Source organism: Anas acuta, chromosome 11 (assembly GCF_963932015.1).
Source record: "Anas acuta chromosome 11, bAnaAcu1.1, whole genome shotgun sequence".
NCBI classification, from domain to species: Eukaryota; Metazoa; Chordata; class Aves; order Anseriformes; family Anatidae; genus Anas; species Anas acuta.
This window is the reverse complement of record NC_088989.1, coordinates 1,530,021-1,548,101: the sequence shown is the minus strand read 5'-3', so window position 1 is coordinate 1,548,101 and position 18,081 is coordinate 1,530,021. Positions and strand designations below refer to the sequence as shown.

The window sequence follows — 18,081 nt, the reverse complement described above, 5'->3', positions numbered from 1 at the left end:
GGGAATTTGGAGCAGTTAGGAATGAGATGTTCTGAGTCTCAGACCAGCACTTGAACATCAGGTTTCTTTGTCCTCTATCTCAAGCACTTCACGTTCGGGTTTTCACTCTACCCCGGCTGCTTCAAGCTGCCAGCGCAATCCTGCACCTTCCCCAGGCGCCTCGAGGAGCAGGATGAGAAGCCTATCCCTGCACAGCCTAAATGGGGTGCATTGCTTTTATTACTTACTGTATGAACTATAGTGATCCTGAATAACAGCAAATAAACTAATTACATCGTAAGCACTTTTTCTTTTGTGTTTACAGAACGGACTGCATAATGCATGAGTTTAACAGCTCCCCGCGCTAAACTGGGATTACAAAACTGCGTATGGGTATCCAGTTTACCACAAAACGTACATTAGCAATGAACACAAGACAACGTACTTTGGCAGATCTGACTTGCTCTCCGTCAGTTTCAAAAGGAACAAGCTGTAAGGTTTATTTTGTCGAAAAATATTTTGATAGCATATTTAACGGATTTTGCCAATTCACGTCTCTGTTTTCTTTTTAAGAATAAAGAGATTGAAACAGTTAATAGCTTTGAATGAAATTAACTTTTCTTCAGTAAACCAACCAACCAAACAAAGCAGCTATGATGATTCTCTTGCAGCTTTCCAAAACAATTAGGCAGTAATGACTGCTGAAGAGATTTTCATGTCGTTTCAAACACTGGTTGGAACAATTGGAAGCCACAAATTTTTCTCTTTGTGACTTTATTATCTAAAAGGAAATGACTAATTTGGAGTTTGTTATTATTGTTTTATAGTCCATGAAATATAAATATATAAGTAAACACTTCCATGGATTTAAATATATAAAATACATAATGTGGAATAGTTAAAAATTAAATAGTTTTCTTCAGCTGAGGCTGAGCTGGGCTAAATTATAACTAGGATTTAATGTGGTGGTTTTCAGTTCTCTATTACAGCTCTCGTGGATTGTAGCTTCCAGTGAGTTTCACACTAGGAATCATCCTGTTGATGGCACTGGGACCTCGGTCAGTCCTGGTGCTGCTGGGCGGGATGCTCTGCAGGTAACGCTGCTCGTGCTTCTCAGCCATCACTGGTAGCTACATCCTCTCTGAGAGGCACACATATAAAAGAAAAAAAAAAAAAGGCCCATAATTCATTTAAAGATGACCCACGTTGAAGAATGTTCTGTATTGCCATGCAGTAGGACCGCTTATCCTGATATTTAACTTATTTTCTAACTCAATTTGAGTGTATGAATGAATCATGACATAGAAATAACATTTGAAAGGAATGGGTTCCTCGACATTGAACAATTGTTGATCAACGTTAATAGGGGAGCAGTGAGGTCAGGACTTGTCCTGTAGCCTTTTTCATCCCAGAAATACTAATTAAATCTTGCTCCTTTGCAGTCAGCCCAGGGCCCATCTTGCTGCAGCCGGCTCGTTCCTCAGGAGCTGTAATCCCTTCCTTTGACTCTATCCCAGCTGGACTGCCCCAGGTAACTGCACGCAAGGACACACCAGATGCTCTTTCTGGCATGTCCCCTTACTCTTACCTTTCCTGCACGGTTTAACAGTCCCTCAGCTCTACCCAACAGGAATTGTTCCAGGCTATTTTGGTTCTCATCCAGACCATATGTATTTCCTTCCCTTTCAAGTGTGATAGATGTGTGCTGGAGGTGGATGTCCCTGACGGGCGCATCTTGTCCCCTCCTCTCCAGTAGTGCCTGAAAACCCTTTTCTCCATGCCACACTCTTGCTCTGTTGGCGACGGCACCCTCTGCCACCTCTGCGCCTGCCTCTCCGAGTCCCTTTGTGTGTTACACTGCCCCTGAGCAAAGGAAAGAAGTCCCAATCATTTCTGCGAGCTGTTACATTAACCTCCCGTGTCCCTTCGGAGCTCTGGCTGTGCTCTGATGGCCGCGGTGCTCTGCCCTCTGGCACTGCCCAGGTGGAGACAAGCTGCGGCTGCTGCTTCTCTCATTTCTTGTCCCGCTCTCCCAGCCTCTGCTGCTGTTTTCCCTCCTGGAGCAGCCTGTCTGTCACACAGGTTATTAGCTTGCCAGCTCTTTCCTCTGTTGTTTCCTACAATGCCAAGAAAAATGGGATCCTGAGTCCTAATTTCTAGGCGCTACTACAAACAATAAGGATTATGATCATTGCTACCAGTGTTTCTGATTTATTCCATTATCGTATCTCTTTATAGCATGAGCTTCATTGTATAGTAATGATGGAGATAAATTTTGGCCCCTTATTTTTCATAACCACTCGCTAGCTATATATCATCAATTTTCCTCTCATTTAGATATGTGTTTCTACTTCAGGAAAAGAAAAAAATATCCCAGTTGTCTAGGTAATAAAGCCAGTAAAACAAATTCTGAAGTGTATTTTACAATGGAATTTGATTGTGTTAATTTTTCATGTGTTAAAAAAGAGGATGCTTGCTCTCTCTGGGAAATGTTTGTTTTTTTTCTGACATCCACAACTGGTACTCATGTGGAAGATCCTTTTTTTTTTTTTTTTTTTTTCATGAGGAGATAGAAACATCCCAGCGTTTACCTGCCAAGTTCATTGGAAAACTATATACTAAAATTTAGTGAGGCTTAGTGTTGTACAGTTAAAGACAGTTAAAGCTTGAAACAAAAACTTCAGGCAGTGTGAACCTGCATTTTGAATGTACACCTCCCTGTATGTCTGGTGAGATTATGGGGGGGAGGAGGGATTAAAAAAGCCCTTATGAACCTGCACTGCAGAGCCCAGTGCTGTACCAATGCTCCCATGGTGTCTGTGTGGTTTAATTTTGGGTCGTTAATGTCTGTTTTCATGGGTGGCCGAAGCATGGCCTGTGGATTGACTCCACCTCTCACTCACTTTTTGCAGGATGACTCACTGTCCTCACTGCCGAAGGAAATAAATATTTTGTTATGCTGCTTCAGTTTCAAACACCACAGATGGAAGTCTTGGCCCTCACCAGTCACGTTGCAGAAATCCCCGTGTCCTTTCGGGAAGTCAGGGTGGGGATGAGCGAAGTGGTCCTCTGGGAAACCCCTGCAGAACATCGTGCTGCTGCAGGCAACTCAGGTGATTCCCTCTTCCCACCTCCCCTTGCCTCTCCTTTTCCAGCCAGGATACATGATTTTACCAACAAATTGTTCCTAATTCTATTTATTTTGTATTTTTAACAAGGAAATTGAGGAAATATTCAGATAAGTTGGAAGTGGTCCTGCTGCACAAGAATGAGAAATTGCCCACGTGGTTCTGTGACATTGTTCTTCAGCTGCAGTTCTTGGGAGATCGCCGCAATTGTTAACATCCAAACAAAAACAGTCTAATGAAAGTGTATTAATCTGCTGATCAGCTATTCAGAGAGGAAGGGATAGCCGTGCTAGGTGTCTTTGGAGTGTGGAAATTAATGCGGCACTGGTAAGCAGAATATCTGTAGTTATTTACAATTCTTAGCAAGCTATTGTGTGCATAATTTAGTTGGAGGTTGATTTAGCTTCAGATTTCATTTCCTGCACCTTGAGCAGCTGGAGGAGCTCCAGGCCTCATCCCTCTGTTGGTCTGGGTGCATCTGAGCTGGGAGCTCAGCATCCTAAATTCCCAGGGCAGTTCAGGCTGGGCAGATCTACTGGAAAGCCATTCAGAGAAGATAATACAGGCCCCTGTTCTGAAATCCTTCCTCATAGTGTAAATTTCTGGTTTAACATGATTTTAAAAAGAGGTTTGTGATGGAAATCCAGCCCTCACAACTTGCAGTCTGCAGAAGACTTTTTTGATAAGATCCTTAATAGGGTAACCCTGAGTGGTTTTTTTTTGGATAGATCAGGCATCAACAAGGATAAGAACTCCTCTGTGAACTGTGAAGCTGATGGGACATCTGCTGTTCCTCCTTGGCACCACGGGGATTTGATCGGATAACATAAGGCTTGTTGCTGGTGAGCAGCGGTAACAGACTGTCATCAACAAGCATTTATTAGAGTTTGAAGATTGAAGGAGATTTGTCTCAGGTGTCACAGGTAACGAGACCTCTCCAACACCCTATCATGCTCTGTTATTATTGTTTCACACAAAATCATCATACACCAGAGCCTAAAACCCTCCCAGTCCTCACTGCTGCCAGCATGGGTTGCAGGCGGCGCCAGGGGCCAGCCCCTGGGGGGAGAGGTGCTGCTTGCTGAAACAAACCCCCAAGAACAAAGGGAAGGCATAGGGAAAGACATGTCTTCATGTCACGCAAGCTGCTTAGGTGGGATACTTGTGTCCTATGTGCGATGTAGTTATTTCCATTTCATGTCAGAAGTAACGTAGCTTCTCATTTGCAGTAAACGCAGGAAGAAGGACAAGAAGGGGATGTGGTTGGCTACAGATCTTTAAAGAGAGGATGTGATCCAGCCTTGAGACTGTTTTCAGCTGTAACAAATGGTAATTAACAGTTTATTGATTAAGACAAATTAGCCTAGCCAATATGCTCATAATAAAACTAAGGGAAAAGGGTTCACAGAATAAGGCCAAGTTCATTATATTCGATGTATTTAGGTTCCACAACATATTTAGAAAGACAAAATGTGTTTCACTGTGTTTTTTTGTTTTTTTTTTTTTTTTTTCTGCCTAAATATTTTTACCAAAGAATATACAAACTCTCCCAAATCCCTACATGGCTGTGAATAAATTGGTGATGGAAAGAGTCTCTGGGTAAAGTTGCAGCTCACTCCAGCACATGTGGAGGGTTAGAACAGGCCAAAGCTGTTGAAAACTACAGCATTGAGTAAAAATTTTCTCTGAAAAGAACAGACCAACTAACAGGTCTATTACTGATACACTACGGCTGTGAAATAGTGCTATATCAATTTCAAGTAAATTCACATTATTGTGTGTCAGAGTTTGTAGGTGATGCTGGAGGAACCAAAAATAATTAGTCTTTTGCTGCTGTGGTTTCATACACATGTCAAAGTACAGCACATTGTACAGAACTTTTAATTAAGAAAGCAAACTTTTGCTAAGCACTTCTTATTTGTCTCATTTCTTTGTCATGTTATTCCTTTTTGTATTGCCAAAAAATGCTGGACTGTTGCATCAAATGGCCAGACAATATCACTTTACCCAGAGGCACATGCCACATGAAGGAAGATATTTTTCTTTTACTGAAATGAATCTTTAAGAAATATATTCTGAGACAAGTGAAAAGAAAGGACACAAAATGCAAGAAATTGTCCATACTGAGAATGTAGATTTTATTCATGCTTCGTCTATATAATACCTGAAGTCCTTGTACTGCTGCTGTTGTTTGTAGTAAATTATGTATCACCTCTTTTCTGACTCTTTTTACTATTATCTCCTCAGTTATCTGTTCTTTCTCCCCTACTCATCATCTTCCTTCCTCTTCATAAAATGTTATAAAAGAGAAAATTACTAAGTTTGAGGAACAGATGAGAGGAAAATTATGTGCTTCCTATCTGTATGATCAGGCATTGCTTGTGATTGTATCTATTGTGGATGAGGCAAATAACTGCGGGGCCTGAGTAATAGCTTCAACTGGGTGAATTATATTTGAGGAATGGAAGTATCATAGAATCACCGAATATCCCGAGTTGGAAGGGACCCACAAGGATCATTGAGTCCAACTCCTGGCTCCACACAGAACTACATAAAAATAAAATGGGGTGTCTGAGAATGGATACTGACTATGTCAGTTGTTCTGAAATTATTCATGTATTGTGGTCATTTAATGCTCTTGAATATTCTGGATAAGAAAGAAAAATTCCAGAAGATCCCATTAAATTTCAGGGAGCTGTTTGTTTCTTGGCTCTTGGAAAGAATGAAGTTAACTAGAATATTCCTGTGGAATATCGAGAAGCCAGGTTTGGCTCATTTTCATTAGACCAGGAAATCAAATTGTTCCTGTTTCACCGGTCAGTGTCTGAAACATCTGGCTGTTGGTTATTGTGGTGATGTGAGGGCTGGCTGGGGTCTCTCCTGGTGGTTCCCATCCTCCTCTCACAACCAAATTCCACTCGTGCAAGAGCCCAAGAGCCCAAACAGATGTTGCAGTGGTACAACTGGTCAAACACACCAATAATAAATACACGTTTTTGTCTTCTGTGGTCAAGAAGTTGCACACATTTCACTAAAAGGATAAAGAATAGCAGAGTTTACACATACCTTGTTATCAACCAGGAAATTGAGAAGAAATGTCCAGAAGTAAAATGCTTTTGTAGCCATTTGTGGATGTTGTACTGATTAACTCCTAAAGCCTGAGAGCATCTGACCCTCTGATTTAGTTTTCATGATTCTTTGCAAGACCACAAGGTGAGGTGGGTCTCAGCCTCTGGGCATGTGCACATATGTTTTGTGTCTAAGATGTGAACAGAAATGCGTAATTCTTTTCTTTTTAGAGAAACAATAAATGTTGTGCAAGAGTTTTAATCTGAATCAAGTTTTTAGTGAAGTAATTAAGGAGGCAGCCTCATGGAGTCAGGGAATTCGTATTTGGAGCTTGGTGCCTGTGGTGAGATGCTGCATAGCCATCAGTGAGAGAGACTATCATGCTGTTCCCTGAGTAAAGAACTTGCACAGCATTTCAAATACATTTGCTAAAATGCATATAATGATGATAGAGCTAGGGTGAGTTTCAGTCTGTGTTTTTTTTCCCCCTGGTAAAATAAATGAGGGTTATTTTTTCTGACCGTGCTGGGTGTTAGTGTAGCGTGAAAACTCTATTTATTGAAATATAGGTTGCATAGTGAGTTCTAGGGCTTGAATTTATTCTCAAATAGCAAGAAATGCACCGTGTGGCTTCCTTATAGCATTTAATACTGTAAGGGTTAAGAATGAATTATGTGCTTTTAATGGGACATTAACATGAGATAATGTAACTACATTGATAAGTCTTAGAATATACTTTACATAGGTATTGTACTTGGCAGCAATCTCAGCTGTATCTCATTACAAGGGGAATTGAAAACCAGACTTCTGTGTCTTCAGTGGAAATACCCACCATAGTGTGGTATAATAATATCAGTGTTTCTGTATGCATTTGCTCCCTCCAGCCTGTTCCCAAGGCAAAAGGGACTTTGGACCTTGGTATGGCTCAGCCAGAAACCATGGGAGCAGAGGATGTCTCTGTTTTCAGTGGCATAGACTCCAAAGCCACCCAGAAACTTTTTACTGGAACACGTTCAACACCTCATGCGTTGGAAGAAGTAACAACATGTGTGTGTATTAACTATCACTGCTTCCTTTTAAAACTAAAATAAATGAAATAAAAAATCCAGTGATGAACCTAAATAAAGTTCAGCTGCTCATGCTCCTCCTGCTGGCCCATTTCTGCACTCAGACCAAGCGCCTGTTAGTGTCATTCAAAGCCTAGATGACATAGCTCTAGGGGAGCAGCATTAATGAAAGCCTCTTTGCAGGGAGTTCACCTCCTCGGTTTTGTTTCCACGATCCCTTTGAAAGGAGCTGGTTAGTTATCTGCAAGTCTGTTTCGGTTAGACTCGCACAGCCTCGAGTTCAGTCATTAAGCCCTGCTGTTCGCTTAGAAAAAACAAATGAGCCAGACCAGCTGAGCAGAGGCAGCGTGCGTGGGGATGGCAGAACCCACTGTGCTGAAGCATCAGCCCCAGCGGGGCCAGCCCTGTCCCTGGGCAGCCGAAAGCACGGTGGGACCTGGCAGGGCTGTGGGGATGTGCAGGGGGCACGAGCTGCCCCGGGGCATCTTCTCCATGCCTCCTCTCTCAAAGTGTTCTGGGGGAGCTGTTCCCCCATTGCACTGAGCCATGATCCCAGTAACACAGTTGTACAATGCAAGCTTTTGTCCCTCTTACTGAAACTACTTTTGATCAATTTTCCAACAGGTATTTTACGAGCAGCAGGTGCTTACCTGCTTTATTTGCATTAATTGTAGGAGGTAGTAAGTACTTCCTTGGGGTTTGGTATTATACACCCGTGGTCTTAGCTTCAGCTACAGACAGCAGGAACACGCACAGACCTTCAGTCTTTTCCTCTGTCCCCAGTGTTTGCACTAGCTGCTGTGCATTTCTGCTTTGTACAACATTTCTGCTTCATAGCCGCAAGACTGCACCATACTTCTCAAGTCTGTGTCTTTACCTGATTAACTTTAGTACTTGGGGAAATGCAGACGTTATTTCCTTCCTGGGAGTATCCAAAGAATGAAGGAAAAGATGAAGAAGAGGCTATAAAAAGAAAAGAGTGAAAAAAAAATATGGAAATCTCTTTTTCCTATTGAAATGAAGCATATTTCTTTGCCTAATGGGATTTATCCTTTCAGATAACATGTTTTCTGTTGTAAAGAAACAGCCGTTTTCTTGTAAGCTCCTTAAGGTACAAGTTTGTGAGAGCTGTCAAAATATATTGTGTTGCTCAAGCTTGCTGCAGTCAGGTGGCATGTGGGAGAGCCACCGGCTCCGTGCATCCACATCCATCTCTGCCTCGCGCAGCTCCTGCCCTTGTCCCTAAATCAAAGCAGGAGAGGAATCTGCATGGTGGTTAAAATAATGCCTGAAAACCTTCACAAGAGTCACGCTGCTGGTTGCAGTGCTCAGGGAAGAGAAGGAAGGTGCATCACTTGGTGGAAGGGTTAGGAGCTCACTTTGTTCTTTGGACTGTTTTAGGCGAGGTGCAATGCTCCCAGACCTCCAGGAAATGTGCCTGGGGTGCGAGGCGGGTGCTGCCAGCAGTGCTTGCTCTGCCCATCCCTGTGGCTCCTGGTGAAGCCTTGAGGTGCCCCTGAAAACCTCAGCAGATCAGCAGTGCCTGAGGATGCACAGTGCATGCCCCTGGCAGGCACCGTCGTTTGCTGCGGGCTCTTGTGGTACCCTGAGCAAAGGGAGAGGAGCGTGTCTCCATTAAAGCAGAGTAAATTATTTCGTGTTGCTATTAGCCACAGCACTGTTACATTATACATGACTCCTCGCTGATCAAAGCTGCAGATTCTTTCTCTTGTTAAGGATTAGCCTTTTTGTCAGATGGATGGTGTGTGATAACCTGTGCTTCTCTCACTAAATTGGCGGTCTGTCGCCCTTCCACATAAACTTTCAGTAACTGGCATGAGTACTATAAATATACATGGGAAATAAGCTTTCATTGCTGCATCGGTCATAGGGAGAGTCAAATATGGGTTTTTGCTTTCTTTTCCTGTTGGCGTGGACATATCTAGCTGCGGGGCCACCCTTGGAAGTGCTATCTGAGCCTATCTAATTAAGCACAGAATCAGAGTGGTTTGAGTTCGAAGGGAGCTGAAAGATCATTTCGTTTCAGTGTCCCCCCCAGCCATGGGCAGGGACACCTTCACTAGAGGAAGGTGTAATTGGACCTGTTAGCTAAATGTGTGAAGTTGCACTGGCCTTGGATTGTAGTTTGCTGTTCATGTTAATTCTCTGCACGTCCTGTTCTCTTACACAGGGCAGGCAGGGGCCAGGGGGCAAAGTCTTTTTTTGTGTAAGATTAAGTACTCCTCATTTGTAAGAGCCAAATTAATGGATGACACAAAATGTATGATTTCAGAAAAGTTTAATTTCTGTACCCCACGTTGTGGCATTTTTTGTTTGAAATAAGCACAGTTTGAGACCAGAGATCAGGGGAGGACAAGACACTGTACAGCATAGCTGGTACGCCTTTGCTCTGTTCTGATGGGATTTTAAAGCACACACCCACAAAGTTTGCTGAGCTTTCACATATCTTCAGGCTCGAATTCAACAGCCTTCTGGCTCAATGAAAAAAAACAACATATATAGACCTGGCTTCATTACTTGTACCTTGGAAGTGACTTGACAGCCATTTAGAAAAATACTTAACATTCCCCAGTTTCCTGGTCCCTCCCTCCCCTGAGGAGCCCGCAGGAGCAGATCCATCCGTCTGTGTCCCCGGAGGCACGCGGGGCATTCATGGAATCAATAACTCGAAGGCTCTGCCTAAAAGGATGGAAAACGCGGCGTGACCCGGTGGATGAGTAATGATGGTTGTGTGTGGCAGAACAACCGGGCTACGTTTGTGTCAACAAATAAAGCCTCCTGAGCACAGCCAAATTACCAAGATCCTTTCATTCTGTTTCTTAAATCTTTGCTTTAAAGTTGACCTTGTTTTCAGTTCTCTCTGGTAAATGTGGCCTGGTGCTACAGGAACAAATTGGGGAGTATGTTTAAGCTATGATTTATTTAGGTTTTATCTTGCCTCCTTCAAAGAGTTTATGTTAATTGCTTCATTAACTTACTCAAAAGCTTTTCTCGTCTTCATTTTGACCAGCCTTCCATGAGATGCCAGTCCAGGGGTACCTTTGTGGTTGTTGTAAGGGCAAGAAAAATATGCAGCAAGAAGTTCTCGTCCTCCTTCCCTTGGCTGCTCCTGCCCCTCTGCTCCTGCTGACTGTCACGGGAGTTCAGGATCAGCCCCCTGGTCTGGCAGTGAAGAGCCCTGGTCTGCATAGAGTCCCTGACAACAAAAAGGATGCACCCTTGGTATAAAGGAAAAGGTAATATTCATCATATGGCAATTTACTGTATATTAGGAAAGAACAAATGTTGCCTTTTATTGTGACAGATTTTTGTTTTATCCACCAAATTCATCGCTGGAGCAAGCTGGCACTTGCTTCTCTTGAGTCATACAGAGGGTTTTTTTGGCACCTAATACATTAACATGTGTGTATTCTTTGTGGCTACAACTTGAACAAATGTTTTGAAATGATGACAGAGAAAATTACTTTTCTTGCCTACATTAACAAGTAGGTGTCGTGTATTTTAATTACTGTGACCAAGCTGCAATTACAGCTGATAAACATATGGAGATTAAGCTGCAAAAAGAGAGGTGCATTTACATTTTCTTAAGGAAGTGCCACAAAGATGAATAGAAAAGGAGAGGGGGTGGAGGGTGGTCAAAATAATGCCAAACCTATTTATATTAATAACTGAAATTCTTTGCATTTACTTGTGTTATTTGTATTTACTTATAGCACACTCCATGACCTCAGAGATCTCCAAGTGGTTCATTTTGATCTAGAAAGCCCTACTACGTCAGTATGTGCTCATTTTGTGATAAACAACCGTGTCCTTAGAGCGGCACAAGCACCGCGGTGTTGTGGAGTACAGGCACAGCTCCGTGTATAAAATAAGCCTGCAAAAATGGGAACCACAGCTTGACTTAAATGTGCATTTGTGTCCCTGTCATCTGCAGCAGCCTCATATCAATGCACAGTGAGGCCAGAACAGCAGATTATCTATCTGGTGACAAGCATGATACTATAATTGAAATGAAACATGAGTTGTTGTTTGTTTTTGTTTGTTTGTTTGTTTTTTAAAAAACAGTGCCCATTTTGAGATCTCTGGGAGTTCCCAGAAGACCTTAGGAGGTTGATCTGGACTCTGTGATGCCATTGTTTCTCCCAAGATATATGAGTGTCATCTTATTATTTGCAGGCTCCTCAGAAGAAGGTTTTCCTGACGTGATGGAACAATTGCCATGCTTCGTTGCTGCAAAGTGCTATGCCTTCCTGTACTGACCTCAAGCAAGAGCGAGACATGGTGACGTATCTCCTCACACTACAGTTCCCAGAAATAGTAATTGGTATTAAAACATTCCTAAAATGACTTTTTTTCAGAAGAATAGACTGACCAAAGGAAAGTCCCTTGCAGCCAAGCATTAAATATTTTCCTAGTGGCTCTTGAAATGCTTACATATTGAGGAAATTTCACTGTCCTTTGAAACCTGCCAAGAATTGTGCTCCTGCACCTTTATTGCATCATTGCAAGGGTTTGTTTTAGTGTGGAGACACAGATGACGAGCAGCGTGCTGCAACTGAGAAAAGAGGGCTTCTGTGACAAACCGAGGAGACAGGTTGGATACACATCACTCCCGTAAATGATAGGCTAACATATTGATCCAGGAGGAGACGGAATCTGCCATATGCTTGGTGCTAAAGTTTCTTGCCTGAAAGAACAGAGCTGGCTCCAGACCAAAACTCTGTGATTAAGCTTGCCGAGAATTTCCTCAGAGATGAAGGCTCCTTTGGCAGCTCCTGTCAGGTCGAAGCAGGAGAGGACAGACGTAGTAGTGGGCACCAGTTGCCATCATCTCCAGCAATCTCAGTGGTTTTACTGCGTGTGATAAAAGCAGAGGACCTAAGCACCTGAAATAAAATCTGTGATCCCTCTGAGGTATTTCTCGTGCTGTGGTGAATATCTCCTGGTGGAGGTTTGTCCTAGTTTTCTGTGGTAATGTAACGTTACTATAGGAGAATGTCAAAGCGCTGTCTGTTCAGAGATTCTCTTAGTTCTTACTGTATTCAAATCTATACCCTTTGTCATGGTGTATCCCGCTTTACAGTTCTAATATAAAGACAGCAATATTAGTTTGAGCTCTCATATGGACTTCTGGTGATTTTAAAGACTTTACCTGTGCAGTCTATAGAATAATGGTTGCCATTCATGGCAAGCATCGAAAGGCTTTCAAAATTTTTTCCTGGAATGATCAGATGGAGATTTTTCCTACTTAATACAATTCACCTTCTTGAAAGCACTTGAATTAGCTTCGCATCATTCTCTGTTACTTCTCCACAAGCTGGATTTAGTGACCTGGTAGCTGGTCACAACCCAACTGGGTGCCCTGGGCTGTCCATGCCAGCCTGCTCCAGCCTGTGGGCTTCAACAGCTTGAAATAAATATTGCTAGTATCTAGGTTATTCATGGAAGCTGGCTTCCATGGAAGGTTCTTGTAAGCACTATTTTAACTTGTTATTTGAAGTTATTATGCCTGAATTTTACCCCCTTCAAAATATGTGAAAAAAAAAAAATCATTTCCTCTGTTGGCCATCTAAATAAACCCGTGTGTCAGGAGACAACGTGTGCTTTGAAGCCTGAAGCTGGCTAGGGTCTGGCTTCCATCTGTACCCCTGGGGCTTCCACTGGTCTGGGGGAAATGGCTGCAGCTGAGAGTGGTGTTGATATTCCTTCTTTTCTGCATTCTGTGTCCACACTTCAAACAGACAAAACTAAGATGCTATTGAGTTTGGAATTTTTCTAACCTCTAACTTGCTGTTTTTATGAATGGCATTTTATATGGCAATAAAATCAATGGTATACCAATCCTTTTCTTAGTCAGACTCAGCATCAAGGGAAAATTTCACTGCAGATACCAAAGATTTTCTTTCTCAGGAATAAACAGAGAACCCTCCTCCAGCCATGCCTTTTGGCTGTTAGCACGAATAAAGGTTAATTGCCGCATTTTTATGTTTCTCTTTGTAATTAAGAGTTGAGCCTTCATTGCTTTTCAATGCAGTTACTGGCAATTGAAGTTAATCTTTTTAATCATTGCAGGAAAATGCACATCCTGTAGTGCAAATCCCACTTGAAATGCACGGGGCTACAGTATTTGGAAACATGCCTATACCTAGGAGAAGCTGGAATAGCGTATTTGGAGAATATGGTAGGGAAAGTTATTTTAAGAATAACAGCTTGACTTTTGGTTTATCTGAGAAGTGGCTGAAAGTTATGAGAATGGAAGGCAATTCCCAAGCTGAGGCAGCTCTGGACCAAGTTGTGGTTGTATTGCATAGCGATTACATTGCTACTAAGGCCCGTTCTGTTTGCTGCTGCTTTTCTCTGATTCATGTTTTAGTTGCATCAGGTTTTCCTGTTGTAACTTTCCTTAGGCCTTTCCTCATTCATGCACCAACACCAAAAACTCATTTAGGGCTGCATTAGTGAAAGAAATTGGGCTTTTTTTTTTCTTTTTTTTTTTTTTTTTTTTTTCTCCAAGCTACTGCATCTAGCTTCTGCTTGTAGGAGAGCAGGTGGCAGCGGGTCAGGGAAAACCAGCGTGCCTTGTCCAGCAGCAGAGGTCAGGACTGCAAGAAGCAGCCACTCGAGCTGCAGAGCCGTGAGCAGGAGGCATCCCATGTTTGGCAGCTCCGTATCGCACAGACAGTTGAACAAATACGTGTAATTGCATCGTTTGTGTATAATGCGTGTGTTGCCTGACATGACTGTCATGAAAAAATACATTGCTGTGTTAATAAATAACTGCTACGTTAATTCATGTGGAAGGACTTGTAGTATACAATTGCAGGACAGAAATGAAAAAGAAGGTCCTTAGAGAGTTTTGCAGCAATTTCTATTTCATCTGATTAGAAGAAAAGGCTGGTTTTTCATCTTTTCTCTATTTTTTTCTTTTTTTGTATTTAAATAAATCTTCTGAAATGTTTGCGTGCCTGTAAGAATTCTGAAAAGCTGTTCAGACCTAAATCAAGTGGTGCTGCATGAATCTTCCCAGGCAATAAACTTTTGGTACCTTTGACAAGTTTTATGGTTTGAGATAGGTGCACTGTGTTATGTATCGTATTTCACAGTAACACAGCTGAATAGATCATATCAATTTTTATATGCTAATAATTTGTTCTGGTATTTTAATAGTAGGAGCTGTAATTCATATCTATTACGTCTCTTAGACTACAGATAATCTGAATAATATTTACAGAAAAGTCACTTTAGGAATACCTCCTTCATTACATTTTTCCATTGTGCAAAGAATGCATGAATTACCAAGTCTAGACATTTAAAAAACTGTATTGAAGCTCATCAGCTGGCAGGTCAGGCTTGTTCCCTGTGATTTTGCCGTTCCCTTGGACATAGGATGTTTCAGTTTGCTGCGAGTTTGGGCTGTTTCTCATTTTCTTTGGTAATTTGTGGGTAAGCAAATAAATCTTGCTATTTGCGCACTCTTTTTGCCTAGAAGAATAATGTAAATGTTTCCTCTCTTAAGTTTGCCTCAAATTCCCAGAGATGTCCCTAGTGCATTAAAAAGTTTTTACCTATTCTAATCTATGACTTGCTATGGGAGCAGTTGAAACTCAATTGTGCTGTTGCAAACTGGATAACGAATGCCGTGATATCGGCAGTGGGAGTGGTAGAAAGGCACTAGCAATAGTGTGCAGTTACACAGCCAACTGAAAGCTATCTGGAGGGCAGCATTACTGAAAACTGGTATTGTTAACGATAAAATGAAAACAAACTTGACAAAAAAAAAAATGAAAATGCCTAAACAGAGGGTGGATAAATGAGACTAAAAGCCTGATTTTGTTTTTCTGACAAAATAACCTTCAGTGCTAAAACAAAGTCTCATTGTTTGATAAACAGTTTATCAGCTACCTGATCTTGAGCAACTCTGAGACCCCGCCGCAATATTTACATTCAACCAGACAAATTGAGAGGGCAGTACTCCTGCCCTCTCTGCACACACAAACCTCTCTTTATTACTGGTTATTTGTCCCTCTGTTTTGTATAATTAACTCTGAGTTACAAATCTGTTTTGACAGAATGCTCCAGATACCACATCTGAAAGAAATGGTTGCCAAAGCACTCGAGAGAGGAAATCTCCAGACTTATCCGTAAGACTTCCCTCTTTGCCTTGGAAAATTACCAAGCTGGATAACTTCTCAAAAGTCAGATTTTCAGAACCCCACAAAGCACATGGAGTGCTTCCCCGTCACCTCCCTTTCATGTATGTTTTCAACGTGAGCTGCACTGTTAATGACTTTTTGTAAATCCTGAGTTATGGCTTGGAGAAAGGCGCGCTGCTAGGTGGTGATATGATTTCACTGGGTTTCTTCGTCGCCACCAGGAACCTCACGCAGCCCGTGGGCACGCCAGAGCTCAGCAGTGAAATGTTCAGAAGAGCCCATTTAAACCTTGGCACCGCATCGCTGCATTTGGGGGATTTGTAACCTTTGCCAGCTTATCATAAACACCATGCCTCGGTGGCGCTTGCTGTGGCTGTAACACAGATCGGCACCTTCTGACTTCTGCTGTCTCTGCTGACTTCATTTCAGAGATTTCAGCAGAGCACGGGCACGGTGAAATCACCATTCAGCAGAGCAGGGAGAAGCAACCTCAAACCAGCCCTTCCTCCTGAGATGTGACCTCCCAAGCCATGTAGCAGTGAGTTCGGTGCTGACCTTCACACAAAGTTTGGTGCCCCCATGCCATCCAATTGCATGTCATTTCTGTTGGTTTTGTGAAGACTAAACAGATGTCTCCCACGGTGAGCTTTTAATGTAATTTAATCCATTCATTTTCATATAATTTAATCCATTCAGGACGGGTTGATGTTGCAAAAGGCAGCATTTGGTGGAAACTCGCGAGTCTAGCAGTGCCCCTCGCAGTGTGCTCACCCACTGACCTTTCAATGGATGACTTGCTGAAGACAAAGTAATGCTTTCTGCGTGGCTAGGAAGTTTCTGTTTGTTTTTTAATACCCATTAGCTAAAAGCAAAAAGGCCTTCACTTAAAAGTCAAAAGGGAGACTGCAATTGATTTAATACTTATATTAATTTATATTCAGATGCCTTACTCTGTTTGCAATTGAGTCTGCTCATAGAAACTGTGTAAAAGGAAGCAACTTTTCCCAAATATCATGTTTCTTTTTGAATAACGTATTCACAGAGCTCTTCGCAGTAGAGAATTTGCAATAGATACAGTCTTTCTTGCAGTACGGTGCTGGCATTGAGCAGCTAACACACGCTTCTTTAGTGTGTGAAATGGGAAGGCAGACTCACTTGACTTGCATCATTTTATTGCAAATACTGAGACAGCCAACGTGCTCTTCCTTCACCAAGTTGGGTTCTGCGTGTGGGCTGGGCAGTGCTGGTGGCCGTGGGACCGTTCATCTCAGCGTATCTGATCATCGCTGCTTGTACTCTGAAATGAAATATCCCTTGCCTTTTAAACAAATAGCACACCGCCCACTACTACATGACTAGGCAAAGGGGACAGATGTTGTATTACAATGCGAGTCAGAAAGGATTTAAATAATGCAGCAGGGAGGGAGCAGTAGCATGGGAATGCACCACAGCTATCAGGATTGTGTATATTGTACCTGTAAAACTGTGGAAAATGACTTATTTCACACCTTCTTTGGACTATGAAGGAGGCCAAAAGAGTGATAATTGTATTAGGAATTAATCCACTTAGCCCCTGAGTATCTTGAGTTGCCTTTTTTTTTAATTATTTTTATTTTTTTTTTTTTAAACAGGAAAGAAAACAAAACAGAAAACTGGAAGAGCAGGAGCCTTTCCCCAGCCTGGGGAGCAGGACCCAAGGGGGGAGGTCCCGTGCCCTGCTCCTGGTGGTTTTTCTGGAGGTTTTGTCTTGTTGTTCCTCCTGCCTTGGGGTAGGGGCTCCAGTCCTGCACTTCAGGTAAGCCATGAAACACTGAAAATTGGCTGTTATTTGGTTTGCTGCGCCTCGATAATTGAAACTAATAGAAGCAAATAGCTAATATTTTCTCGTGGGGTGACCTTGGGAGCAGGAGAGCAGCTAGTCATGTCTTCCTCCAGGGAAGGAACTTAGAGGAATTACTGCCAAATAATAATAATAACAGCAGCAGCACAGGCTGTAATTCCCTGCTCACCTACTTCAGTGACACCTGAACACCAGCACAAAGAAAACAAGTCATTTATCACATCTAATTTCTCGGAATCGCTGTGTGGAGCAGAGTGGGGGAGCGGGCCGGTTTCTCTTTCCAGGCACACAGGTCTCTCACCCCAGCCGGTAAGGAGCTAGCACATAATTCTCCCCTTTTGGCAATTCATGCTTGCTTTGGGCCAGATTTGGATTTGGACTGGCATGATTTGCTGTGTGTCCCTGTTTCTTTTTAAGGCACTCTGAGGTGAGAGCTTTTCTGCACCCACCCACTCTTCCTAATGAGGGAATTGCCCCCGTTGCTCTCCACATTGCTGTGCAACCACAAATCACCCACCCTGGCTCTGATTTCAACCTAGTTTTTAAGAGAGTGAGGTTCATGTGATACCTTCGGAAATGCTGAGCCTTTTCAATCTATTTTGGTCTCCAGATTTTACAGTGGAAGAGGAATCTCAGAGATAATTAAGCAGTAAAACACTTAGGGGAAAAAAAAAAAAAAAAGTTGGTTTAAGGAGAGGGCTGTTCTATAAAGGAGAGCAGGCAGAGGTCAGACATGAAAAGCTGGCTGGCAGCAGTGTCTGACCAGGAAAACAGCAGGTGAAGAAATCTGGGCGTCAGGCAGTATCATGAAATATAGTTCATAA

The 18,081-nt window shown here is 42.4% G+C and overlaps 2 long non-coding RNA genes across 2 annotated transcripts; both read left to right on the top strand.

Moving 5' to 3' along the window:
- Positions 1-3,176: 3,176 nt before the first annotated feature.
- On the top strand, positions 3,177-10,495 carry LOC137862640 (uncharacterized). The gene is made up of 4 exons (XR_011100448.1): positions 3,177-3,434; positions 3,836-4,030; positions 4,337-4,436; positions 10,275-10,495. It is a non-coding gene; the product is annotated as an uncharacterized lncRNA (long non-coding RNA).
- Positions 10,496-11,450: 955 nt separating this feature from the next.
- Positions 11,451-16,059, top strand: LOC137862277 (uncharacterized). Its single transcript, XR_011100163.1, has 2 exons — positions 11,451-11,545; positions 15,334-16,059. It is a non-coding gene; the product is annotated as an uncharacterized lncRNA (long non-coding RNA).
- Positions 16,060-18,081: the final 2,022 nt, after the last annotated feature.